Source organism: Pinus tabuliformis, chromosome 5_2, assembly GCF_031772625.1.
Source record: "Pinus tabuliformis cultivar Carrire ecotype Pingquan chromosome 5_2, CPIR1, whole genome shotgun sequence".
In the NCBI taxonomy this organism is placed as follows: Eukaryota; Viridiplantae; Streptophyta; class Pinopsida; order Pinales; family Pinaceae; genus Pinus; species Pinus tabuliformis.
Window position 1 is genome coordinate 113,788,834 of NC_142306.1, and position 12,138 is coordinate 113,800,971.

The following is a 12,138-nucleotide window of genomic DNA, read 5'->3' on the forward strand; positions in this document are numbered from 1 at the left end:
TGGAAAAGAAATGTGTGTACTTCGTCAGTCAATCAACGACGACAAAGATAAAATCCTTGCCCTATACCATGGGAAACCCTGTGATGAAATCCATCGAAATACTCTCCCATTTCCCCTCCGGAATGGGAAGAGGCTGCAATAATCCTGCGGGATGGTTCATCTCTCCCTTGTTCCTCTGGCAAACATCACACTCTCGGACGTGTTGGAGTACGTCCTCCTTGAGGCTCTCCATGAGAACCTCTCCCTAATGGCCCTGTAGGTTTTGGTAAAACCCTGATGTCCTACCAATGGGGAATCATGTGATGCCTGGAGTATCTTCTTCTTGAGCTGAGACCCCTCAGTTAAGAAGATCCGGTCCCTGTAGTAGATGATCTCATCGACCACCCTGTACCTCTTATCTGCCACCTTCCCATCGAGAACCTCACATGAAAATCTGTCCTTGGAGTACTCTACTAAGAGTCGAGCCCTCCAATCTGTATCCAAGCTCATAAGAGACAACGTGGCTGGTCTACGTGAAAGGGCATCTGCTACCACGTTGTTCCTACCTTTGACATACTCAATGTCAAAGTCATATGCTTGGATCTTACTGATCCACTTTTCCTACCTCTCCTATAGCTACTTCTGCTCCAAAAAGAACTTGAGGCTATTGTGATCAGTCCTCACCCTGAACTTGTTGCCTACCAAATACTGCTGATACTTAGCCAATGCATGCATGATGCCTAGCATCTCCTTGTCATATATGGAATACAACCTCTCGTCCGGAAGGAGCTTCCGACTCTCAAATGCTATAGGGTGATCTCCCTGCATCAATACTGCACCAATCCCCTCTCCTGACGCATCACACTCCAAAACAAATGGTTGCGTGAAATCTGGCAATGCAAGAAACTCCTGGATAGCCCACTCAATGTCATCTCGATAGGCCTTGGGGTGCCTATAGGGGGTGGTAATCACGGCTTGTATGCCCTGCTAAAGCTCGATGGTGTGCTCAAACCCCCGATCTAGTGGTTTTCCTGGTGGAATCTCCCCAAACACTATGGCATACCGATCAAGGATAGACTGTATCTCTAGGTGTACCATCTGCCCTGTAGTTCCTACCTCTGATGCACGTAGCTCCACTGCCCACTCTATGTCTCCCTTTCGGAAGACTTCCTCCATCTGATGAGCCGAGACAGTCTGAGGCAGATATGTGTGTTGTCCCCGTATCTTCTCATGCCTCCCTGTCTTCTCATCATCCCACTCCATCTCCAGGGTCTTCCAATCTATCGTGGCTTTCCCTAGAGTGATAAGCCACTAAACACCCAGTATCATGTTGGTGTCTGGAATATCGACCAAGAAAAAGTGGTCAGCCAATGTGTAGGTGCCCATCATCACTGAAAGCTTTGGAACATAAATAGCACATGTCATGGTCTGATCTCCTGGGACCAAGACTGAAAACCCATCGAAGCTCTTTGTTTGTATACCTCTCTGCTCAACCATCTGGGCATCGATGAAGTTGTGGGTTGCCCCATTTTCAACCAAAACTGATACTCTCTGGCCACGTATTGTCCCTTGTACGCATAGCATCAGATACTTGGGAACTCCTTGCAATGCTGCAAGGGCCCCTCCGGTGGGTGCAAAAGATGCACCACCTGCTGCTGGTGGTGGAGGTGGCAAAGGTCCCTGTATGGCATGGCTATCTCTTGCCTCCACATCCTCCTCGTCATCCTCTTCTCCACTGCTCTCGAAGAAGACCTCAATAAAATGTGATTTACCAGCAGCACATCTATGTCTTGGTGCCCATGGCTCCTGACAAGTGAAGCACAACTGCTTTTTCTTCAGCTCCCTCCTGGCATCATCGTCAAGCTGTACTCGTCTTGGATTCCCCTTTGGAGGTGGAATCCTCACATCCTTCCCCTTAGACTGGAAAGTTTGTCTTTGGGGATAAGGTGTCCGGGTCCTGGGTAAGACATCCTCTAAGTCCCGGGTCCTGCTGATAGCGTCCTGGAGCGTAGCTGGTCTAGTGGATCAGACTAGACCCCGAAGTGGCTCTGCTAGCCCCTCAACATACATATAGACCCTCTGTGCCGTGGAGAGGTCTGGCACCATCACGGAGACCCTCAAGAAATATGCAATGTAGGTCTCTGGGCTCTGTGTCTGTTTGAGCCTCGTTAGCTCAACAAAATGCTGCTCTGGATCCCTCCGATCAAATCGCTCCATCAGTCTCCTGGTAAACTCAACATATGATGTCACTGTGGAGTGCCCCAATGTAACCATCCCATGAAACCACCAAACTTGGGCCTCACCATCCAAATGCAATCTCGCCACCTTGATGGCCTCTGTCTCTGACATCTAGTTAAGCTGGAAATAAATGTCCAGCTTCTCCACCCAAGACCTTGCCGAACTATTTGATGAGCCATCAAACGTAGGTAAGTGGAATCTACTCGCTGCACGGTGGGTGTCACCATCATGATAATGTCAGTACCCTCTGTGATGGTCACGGGGTCTACTATCCTGTTGGAGCTGAACAAAATCACGGAATGAGAGGGCTTCCCAGAACTCCTGCCCATAGGCCTGGTACTCTGCAAAATAATCACCCATGTGTCCAGGCTCTACCTCCTACTGGGTTACGACCCCCATGTCTGCTCCTAAGAAAGTGGGCATGGTAGAGTGTGTAGGGGCATGTGAGGCCACCTGCTGCGCAGTATCACGCTGCTCTAGCAAATGGTGGGATGCACTGATCCTTCACCAACCTGGAAAACCCGTGGCCTCTCATGCTGTCTGGCCTCTATTGCCGTGAATCTTTGCCCCATCACCTTAATCTACCTCGATAGATCCTGCACTGATTTGAGGAGTGTATCCGCAAATCTCTTCCCGTCATCATCTGCCATTGGAGCCTCCAGCTCTGCGTCCACCACCGGCTCCCTCTATTCTATGTCCACCACAAGCTCCTCCTGTTCTATGCATCGGAACACAATCTCCCTCTCCATAGGTATTCTCCAACCTATGCCCAATGTCTCTGTATCTCCGACCTCTGTAACAAATATAGGGTTTCTCCCCCCGTGTCATAGATTGCTAGCTCCATAGGCTGAGCCAGATCTATGCTCTAATACCACTGTAATATTCCTAACCCAGAATGTTCCTCAAACCTCCGCAAAAACTCCAACCAAATATGTGCAAATGATATAATAACCCAGAAGTGATAAAATAATAGTGGAACAACATATAATAATGTAAACCGGAAATATAAGCAAATACACAAGAAATGCAGCGAGAAATGCTAAGCCATTTTATTATACTGAGTAATAAATGAGTACAAGAGGTGATTAAACAGATGGAACCTCGACTTGCACAAGGAAAGTGAAGAAATACTCTCATAATGACAAGAATGGCTTCTCTGCGTGGATGCTGTTGTTGTGCTGCTACTACTACTAGAAAACAAATGATGATTTGGGGCTGCTCCCCTCCTCAGAAAAAGTTGAAACTCTGGATTCGGGCTCTACTAAAGAAACCCAAAAAAACCCAGAAATATTTCCTGGAATGGCCGACCCCCCAAAATCACCCCCTTGGGGTTCTAAACAGTTCCTCAAAGACGCTGATGAAACTGCTGCTGAAATGTTGATGAAACTGCTACTAAAATTCTGATGAATCTACTGCTGGAATGCTAATGGATATACCTTGCCCGAGCAGGCACTCGAATTCCCCCAGGGCTAAGGGTGAGATCTCCAAACAGAGACACTCAATGCACTAAACAGTACTGCAGACTAGCTAAATAGCCAGCATGCTCTAAGTCGAAATGACTATCACGAATGGTCATAACCAGAATGATAAAAATGAGGGGGTTCCTCTCTATTTTATAGCCTCTGCCTCTCACAATCCCTAGGCTCACTTTCTCCGGCGTGATCCCCTTCTTGTCATGTGTTCCTTCCCTCCTGCGCAGTCCCTCCATCTGTCTGTGTGGGCCCCATTTATGCGTCCCCCTTTGGCCCCCTTGGTTCTCCCTTAAGTCACAATGTTGTGCTACCTAGGAAGTGATTTTGTTTTTTCTTATTTATTTATTTATTTTTATTTTTATTCTAAAGTGAGTTATGTTCCCCCTTCCTCACTTTTTATTTACAAATAACTATATAAGGCAAAAATCGAACAAAATCGAATATTCCAATTAGCCATAGCTAATTAGGAATATTACAGTTAAGGCCATCTTGTGCAAATAAAACTCAGACATCTTGGCCCTATCTTCTAGTGTGCTCTAATCACAAAGATCAATGAATTGCCTATAGTCCTCAAATGGCATGGTGCCTCTCTGTGCTAGGGTCTTGATCTGGAACTGTAGCCACTGTTCCTTGAGGTATAGGGCATAGGATTTAGCTAGCATCCTACATTGGATTGCTTCCGAAGAGAGGTTGGCCATACATGCCAATTGATTCTCTCTTTCTTGCAGTTGTCCTCTCAACCATGCATTTTCTGTTTCTAGTTGATTTTTCATTATGGCCTCTCTGTCTCTCAAGCTACTTAGCTCTTTGCCCATCTCCTTGAGTTTCTCCTCCATGTGCCTAATGTCTTCCACCCCCTTGGATTTGGCGATCTACATCCATCGGTGAGTTCTAGCTCTCTCCTTCTCAAGCTCGAAGAATAGTGGAATAACAATTTTTTTAGGAATGACCCTACCTCCTTCAATAAACCTGTAGTAGGAGTCAAGGTTAGGTTGGGGGCTAGGTTCTTTTGACTCTAGGTCCTCTTCTTTAGTTTCTTGTTGTTGGACTACCTCCTTTTCCAATTTTTGTGTCTCCTGTAGGTTCAGCAGAGTATCTTGTAGGACTGCCTCTACTTCCTGTAGAGCCTACTGTGTATCCTGTAGGATTTCTTTTCCCTTGGAGGAGGTGGATCTAATCATAGGCCTTCTCACATAGGTGATAGGAGACAGTGTTGTATACACAAGTAAAAGTGATGGTTCTTCCTTTTGTCATGGTTCAGTTGGTGAGAGACCACTGCGGTTTTCAAGGCAGGCTTCTATGGAGTTAGAATAAGCTTGGTTTCTTGATGGAAGAAAGGGAAATCTACTCTAAGGGGGAGCTACTCTACTGCAATAATGAAAAGACCGAAATTCAACGCTAAATCACACCATTTCCTAATTAATTGCCAAGAAACTATGCTTTGCAATAATGCTAAATTAACATGAACCAAATTCTATTATCTAAGCATGGCAATAAAAAGCATCAAACATCACTAATGTGCAAGTAAAGGGATTGAAATAACTCTGTTTTTGTCTTTTTGTCTTTTCATGCAAAATCAAGTATGCAAACTAAATTATTTTGGTGATGTGGCAGGTGACTTAAGGATGTTGGAGGATGGCTAGAAGGGTTAGGATATGGTCGAAAGGTGTGGGAGACCCTTGGGAGACCTTTGGTGACTTCCTAGAGGTTTTCCCTCAATTCGGCCTCAAAATAGGCCATTTGAGGAAGACCTACAGGATGTACTAGAAACCAACAGGATTCCCTGTAAACCTACAGGATACAGCCGAGAACAACATGGAAGGTGTTGGAGGTGATTATATAAGGTGGTATATTGGTGGAATGAAGTGAGGAAAGGTCTAGGATCACTCAGAAGTAAACAACAAGGATAAAGGATGGTTGGATTCGCTCAATGTGCTTGGAAGAATTTCTCTGTAAAATGATGAAAACTAGTGAAGGCAATGGTGAAAACAAGGAATGACTATGGTGGATGAATTGGAAGGTGGTTGCTGGCTATGAAGTCTTTGTCTACTCCTGAAGCATCTGCTCTACCTAAAACATGTATAATTTCCAAAAAGCTATGTGAATAAGAAACACTCGTAAGCTAGAAAAGCAGAATTAATGAACTAACTACATACATTATATATGAGGAAAGTTGTTGAAAGGAATGAAAGCATGGATGAGATCAACTGTAAGAATGAAGATTGAAGAGATGGAAATGAAATCCTACTTTGCGAAACTGATCAAATGCTAACTTAAATACAGTAAACTCTAAACCTCATGCAAGAAATAGAAATATGTGTTTTGGGGGCTGCATAAGGGTCCCTTCCTCAAATCATGATCCCAAAGTGAGGAAATGAGACCAAGACACCTATTGACAACCTTTTGGTACTCCTTTTATCCCTGCTAACTTGCTACTGAGGTAAGGTACAAATGGAAGCAAACTAAGAAACAACCATTCCAATCTACACTACTTGCAATGAAAATACATCTAAAGGAAAATTAACAATGAAGCTATGAGACTAATCTAAACATATAGATACAAGAAAGAGGAGCCTTGGCTGCTAGTGTTGGACCCTAACCCAAGAGCTTCAACCCTCTGAGTTAACTTGGTGTTGGCTCAAAACAAAACTCATTTTTATTACCAAAACAAAAAATTACATCAATAAAACTTTCACAAGATTTGAGCTCGAAAATAGCTTAGGGTTTTACCACAAAAATTCAAATCCTAATGCGTCTCTATGCCTCTCTACTAATACAACTTAAGTCCCCAGTGACTTCCTTAAAATTAGGGAGGATTGGCTCCCAATCTCGAGATAAACTAGCTCTTTGTCTCTCACTTGATCGGTTGCCTTCTAATCCTCATGACTTGGTTGCTTGCACTCCGTGCTGGTGTGATAAATGGAGGAATATTCGAATGGGGGAGAAGTAAATGAGGAGGATTTACCTCCTACAATCCCTCTCCCTTATCCCATTCGAGTTTTAGCCTTAGTCTTTTCCAAAATTCCTTGATTTTCTCCTCCAATCCTGCATTCAATGCATATTAGTCCACTAGGCATAATATCCAAGTCTAACTCATCTCATAAACAAAATATAATCAAAAACTTGTAATAAGTTGTGAGAAAAGGTGGTTCAACTAAGCTAGGAGGTGAATTAAGGCCCATATAATTACCCAATGATGAGGCTCATCATCACCTCCTACTGAAAGTGTTGCTCATCCTCTAAGCAACTCAATCAATATCCATATCCTTCATAGCTCTAGTGGCCTCCCTGACATCCCATGCCTCTGTTGTGGTTTCTTCTTCTTGTTCATAGAAGCCTGCTTTCATTTCTACCTCCAACCACTGCCTCTTTTCTTCTTCTTCCTTCCTTCTTTCTAGCATTCCAAAGAGTAGTGGTGGACTGAGTTTTAGGCCAATCCAATTGACTTTCAACCTTTGCATAGATTGCTTGTACATGGGTGTCCTGTATAGTGCTTCTCTCAATATTTTTTGAGAGTGGTACTCTCTTATCTTTAAGCTATATGGCAATCTGTTCCATCTCCTCAAGAAATCATGTATGGTATCATCCCCTAACAGCCTCAACATGTCCTCAAAATTTGAAATTGCTTGCTCTTGGGCAACAAGATACCTGGGTGCAAGCTGAGGATCATTTGCAATCAAGTTATGGGTACTGATGAGGACCATGGGATCTGACTATTCAACTCTGATCATAAGAGGTTTAGTTTGTTCTCTTGCCAATATCTTCTTCATATCTGCAGCCCTTGATTCCTCATGGTTCATCCATGATGCCGGAGCCATCAACTATAAATCTCCTAACTTGGAATTAGGGTCCCATACATTCATGTATGTTAAGTCCATGTCGTGCAAATAAAACTCAAACATCTTGCCCTATCTTCTAGTGTGCTCTGATCACAAAGATCAATGAACTACCTGTAGTCCTAAACTGGCATGGTACCTCTTTGTGCTAGGGTCTTGATCTGGAACTGTATCCATTGTTCCTTGAGGTATAGGGCATAGGATCTAGCTAACATCCTACGTTGGATTTCTTCCAAAGAGAGGCTAGCCATACATGCCAATTGATTCTCTCTTTCTTGCAGTTGTCCTCTCAACCATGAATTTGATGTTTTTAGTTGATTTTTCATTATGGCCTCTCTGTCTCTCAAGCTACTTGGCTCTTTGTCCATATCCTTGAGCTTCTCCTCCATGTTCCCAATGTCTTCCACCCCCTTGGATTTAGCGATCTGCATCCATCAGTGAGTTCTAACTCTCTCCTTCTCAAGCTTGAAGAATAGTGGAATAGCAAATTTTTTAGGAATGACCCTGCCTCCTTCAATAAACATGTAGTAGGAGACAAGGTTAGGTTTGGGGCTTGGTTCTTTTGACTTTGGGTCCTCTTCTTTAGTTTCTTGTTGTTGGCCTACCTCCTTTTCCAATTTTTGTGTCTCCTATAGGTTCAACAGAGTATCTTGTAGGACTGCTTCTGCTTCCTGTAGATCTTGTTGTGTATCCTGTAGGATTTCTTTTCCCTTGGAGGAGGTGGATCTAGTCATAGGCCTTCTCATGTAGGTGATAAGAGACAGTGTTGTATACACAAGTAAAAGTGATGGTTCTGCCTTTTGTCATGGTTCAACTAGCGAGAGACCACTGGGGTTTTCAAGCTAGACTTCTATGGAGTCAGAAGAAGCTTGGTTTCTTGATGGAAGAAAGGGAAATCTACTCTAAGGGGGAGCTACTCTACTGCAATAATGAAAAAGACCGAAATTAAATGCTAAATCACACCATTTCCTAATTAACTGCCAAGAAACTATGCTTTTCAATAATGCTAAATTAACATGAACCAAATGCTATTATCTAAGCATGGAAGTAAAAATAATCAAACATCACTAATGTGCAAGTAAAGGGACTGAAATAACTCTGTTTTGTCTTTTTGTCTTTTCATGAAAAATCAAGTATGCAAACTAATTTCTTTTGGTGATGTGGCAGGTGAATTAAGGATGTTGGAGGATGGATGGAAGGGTTAGGATATGGTCAGAAGGTGTGGGAGACCCTTCGGAGACCTTTGGTGACTTCTTATAGGTTTTCCCTCAATTCGGCCTCAAAACATGCCATTTCAAGAAAACCTACAGGATTCCCTGTAAACCTATAGGATACAACTGAGAGAAAAATGGAAGGTGTCGGAGGTGATGGAAGGCTTAGGGAAGGTGGTATATGGGTGGAATGAAGTGAGGAAAGGTCTAGGATCACTCAAAAGTCAACGGAAAGGATAGAGGATGTTTAGATTCGCCCAATGTGCTTGGAAGAATTTCTATGTAAAATGATGAAAACTAGTGAAGGCAATGGTGAAAACAAGGAATAACTATGGTGGATGAAGTGGAAGGTGGTTGTTGGATATGAAGTCTTTGTCTACTCCTGAAGCACCTACTCTACATAAAACATGTATAATTTCCAAAAAGCTATGTGAACAAGAAGCATTCTCATAAGCTAGAAAAGCAGAATTAATGAACTAACTACGTAAATTATGCATGAGGAAAGTTGTTGAAAGGAATGAAAGCATGGATGAGATAAACTGCAAGAATGACGATAGAAGAGATGGAAATGAAATTGTAATTTGCAAAACTGATCAGATGCTAAATTAAATACAGTAAACTCTAAAGCTCATGCAAGAAATAGAAATATGTGTTTTTGGGGCTACATAAGGGTCCCTTCCTCAAATCATGATCCCAAAGGGAGGAAATGAGGCCAAGACACGTACTGACAGCCTTGTGTTACTCCTTTTATCCCTACTAAACTGCTACTGAAGTAAGGCACAAATGGAAGCAAACTAATAAACAACAAATCCAATCTACACTACTTGCAATGAAAATACATCTAAAGGCAAATTAGCAATGAAGCTACAAGACTAATCTAAACATACAGATACAAGAAAGAGGAGCCTTCACTTATAGGGTTGGTCCCTAACCCAAGAGCTTCAACCCTTTGAGTTAACCCAGTGCTGGCTCAAAACAAAACTCATTTTTATTACCAAAATAGAAAATTACATCAATAAAACTTTCACAAGTCTGGAGCTCGAAAATAGCTTAGAGTTTTACGACAAAAATTTGAATCTTAATGAGGCACTAGGCCTCTCTATTTATACAACTAATTCCCCAACGGCTTCCTTAAAATTAGGGAGGCTCGGCTCCCAAAATAGAGATAAAATATATCTTTGTCTCTCACTTGCTCGGCTGCCTTCTAATCCTCCTGACTTGGCTTCTTGCACTTCGAGCTAGTGTGATAAATGGAGGAATATTCGAATGGGGGAGAAGTAAATGAGGAGGATTTACCTCCTACAATCCCTCTCCCTTGTCCCATTCGAGTTTTAACCTTAGCCTTTGCCAAAATTCCTTGATTTTCTCCTTCAATCCTGCATTCAATGCATATTAGTCCACTAGGCATAATATCCAACTCTAAATCATCTCATAAACAAAATATAATCAAAAACATGTAATAAGTTGTGATAAAAGTTGGTTTGGCTAAGCTAGGAGGTGAATTAAGGCCCATATAATTACCCAATGATGAGGATCATCATCACCCCCTACTGAAAGTGTTGTTCATCCTCTGAGCAACTCAATCAATATCCATATCCTTCATAGCTCTAGTGGCCTCCATGACATCCCATGCCTCTATTGTTGTTTCTTCTTCTTGTTCATAGAAGCCTACTTTCTTCTCTACCTCCTCCCACTGCCTCTTTTCTTCTTCTTCCTTCCTTCCTTCTAGAATTCCTAAGAGTAGTGATGGACTAAGTTTCAGGCCAATCCAATTGACTTTCAACCTTTGCATAGATTGCTTGTACATGGGTGTCATGTTTAGTGCTTCTCTCAATCTTTGAGGAAAGTGGTACTCTCTTATCTTTAAGTTGTATGGAAATGTGTTCCATCTCCTCAGGCAAGGATGTATGCTATCATCCCCTAACATCCTGAACATGTCCTCAGAATGTGAAATTTCTTGCTCTTGGGCAGCAAGATACCTGGGTGCAAGATGAGGATCATTTGTAATCAAATTATGGGTACTGATGAGGGCCATGCGATTTGACTATTCAGCTCTTATCATAAGAGGTTCAATTTGTTCTCTTGCCAATATCTTCTTCATATATGCAGCCCTTGATTCCTCATGGTTCATCCATGATGCCAAAGCCATCAACTATAAATCTCCTAGCATGGAATTAGGGTCCCATACATTCATGTCTGTTAAGGCCATGTTGTGCAAATAAAACTCAGACATCTTGGCCCTATCTTCCAGTGTGCTCTGATCATAAAGACCAATGAATTGCCTATAGTCCTGAAATGGCATGGTGCCTCTCTATGCTAGGGTCTTGATCTAGAACTGTAGCCACTGTTCCTTGAGGTATAGGGCATAGGATTTAGCTGAAATCCTACATTTGATTTCTTCCAAAGAGAGGCTAGACATATATGCCAATTGATTCTCTCTTTCTTGCAATTGTCCTCTCAACCATGCATTTTTTGTTTCTAGTTGATTTTTTATTATGGCCTCTCTGTCTCTCAAGCTACTTAGCTCTCTTCCCACCTCCTTGAGCTTCTCCTCCATGTGCCTAATGTCTTCCACCCCCTTGAATTTGGCGATCTACATCCATCGGTGAGTTCTGGCTCTCTCCTTCTCAAGCTTGAAGAACAGTGAAATAGAAATTTTTTTAGGAATGACCCTGCCTCTTTCAATAAACCTGTAGTAGGAATCAAGGTTAGGTTGGAAGCTAGGTTCTTTCAACTCTAGGTCCTCTTCTTTAGTTTCTTGTTGCTGGCCTACCTCCTTTTCCAATTTTTGTGTCTCCTGTAGGTTCAACAGAGTATCATGTAGGACTACTTCTGCTTCCTGTAGTTCTTGTTGTGTATCTTGTAGGATTGCTTTTCCCTTGGAGGAGGTGGATCTAGTCATAGGCCTTCTCACATAGGTGATAGGAGACTTAGGAGAAGGAATTTTATCCTATTGTTTAGGTGAGTCCTCAATCACAATGGGAATTTTTTTTGGTGTTTGGGGTTTCCCTTGCCTTATTCTTGTGCTTTTCCTTGTCCTGAAATATAAGGGGGTCTGCCTCTATCTTCTGCCTTTTGCTTGATGGGGGTGCTAAGAGCAGTGAAGGAAGCTACTACCTCTCTCTCAGTGTGTTTTGGAGACACCCTAGGTGACTCCTTGTATTTTTCCCCCTCTTTCCCATTTCTTTCTTCACCTATGTCTTTCCTTATCTTCTTCCTCTTATAGATCCTCATCTTCTTTATGAATTTCCTCCTTAACATCCTCCTTTGTTTCTTCATCATCATCCTTCTTCTTCATCTTCTTCTTCATCCATCTCATCTTCATCTCCTTCTACTTCTTCTTCTTCCTACTCTACTTCTTCTTCCTCTGCTTCAGTCTCTTCCTCATCCTTTCCACTGGCA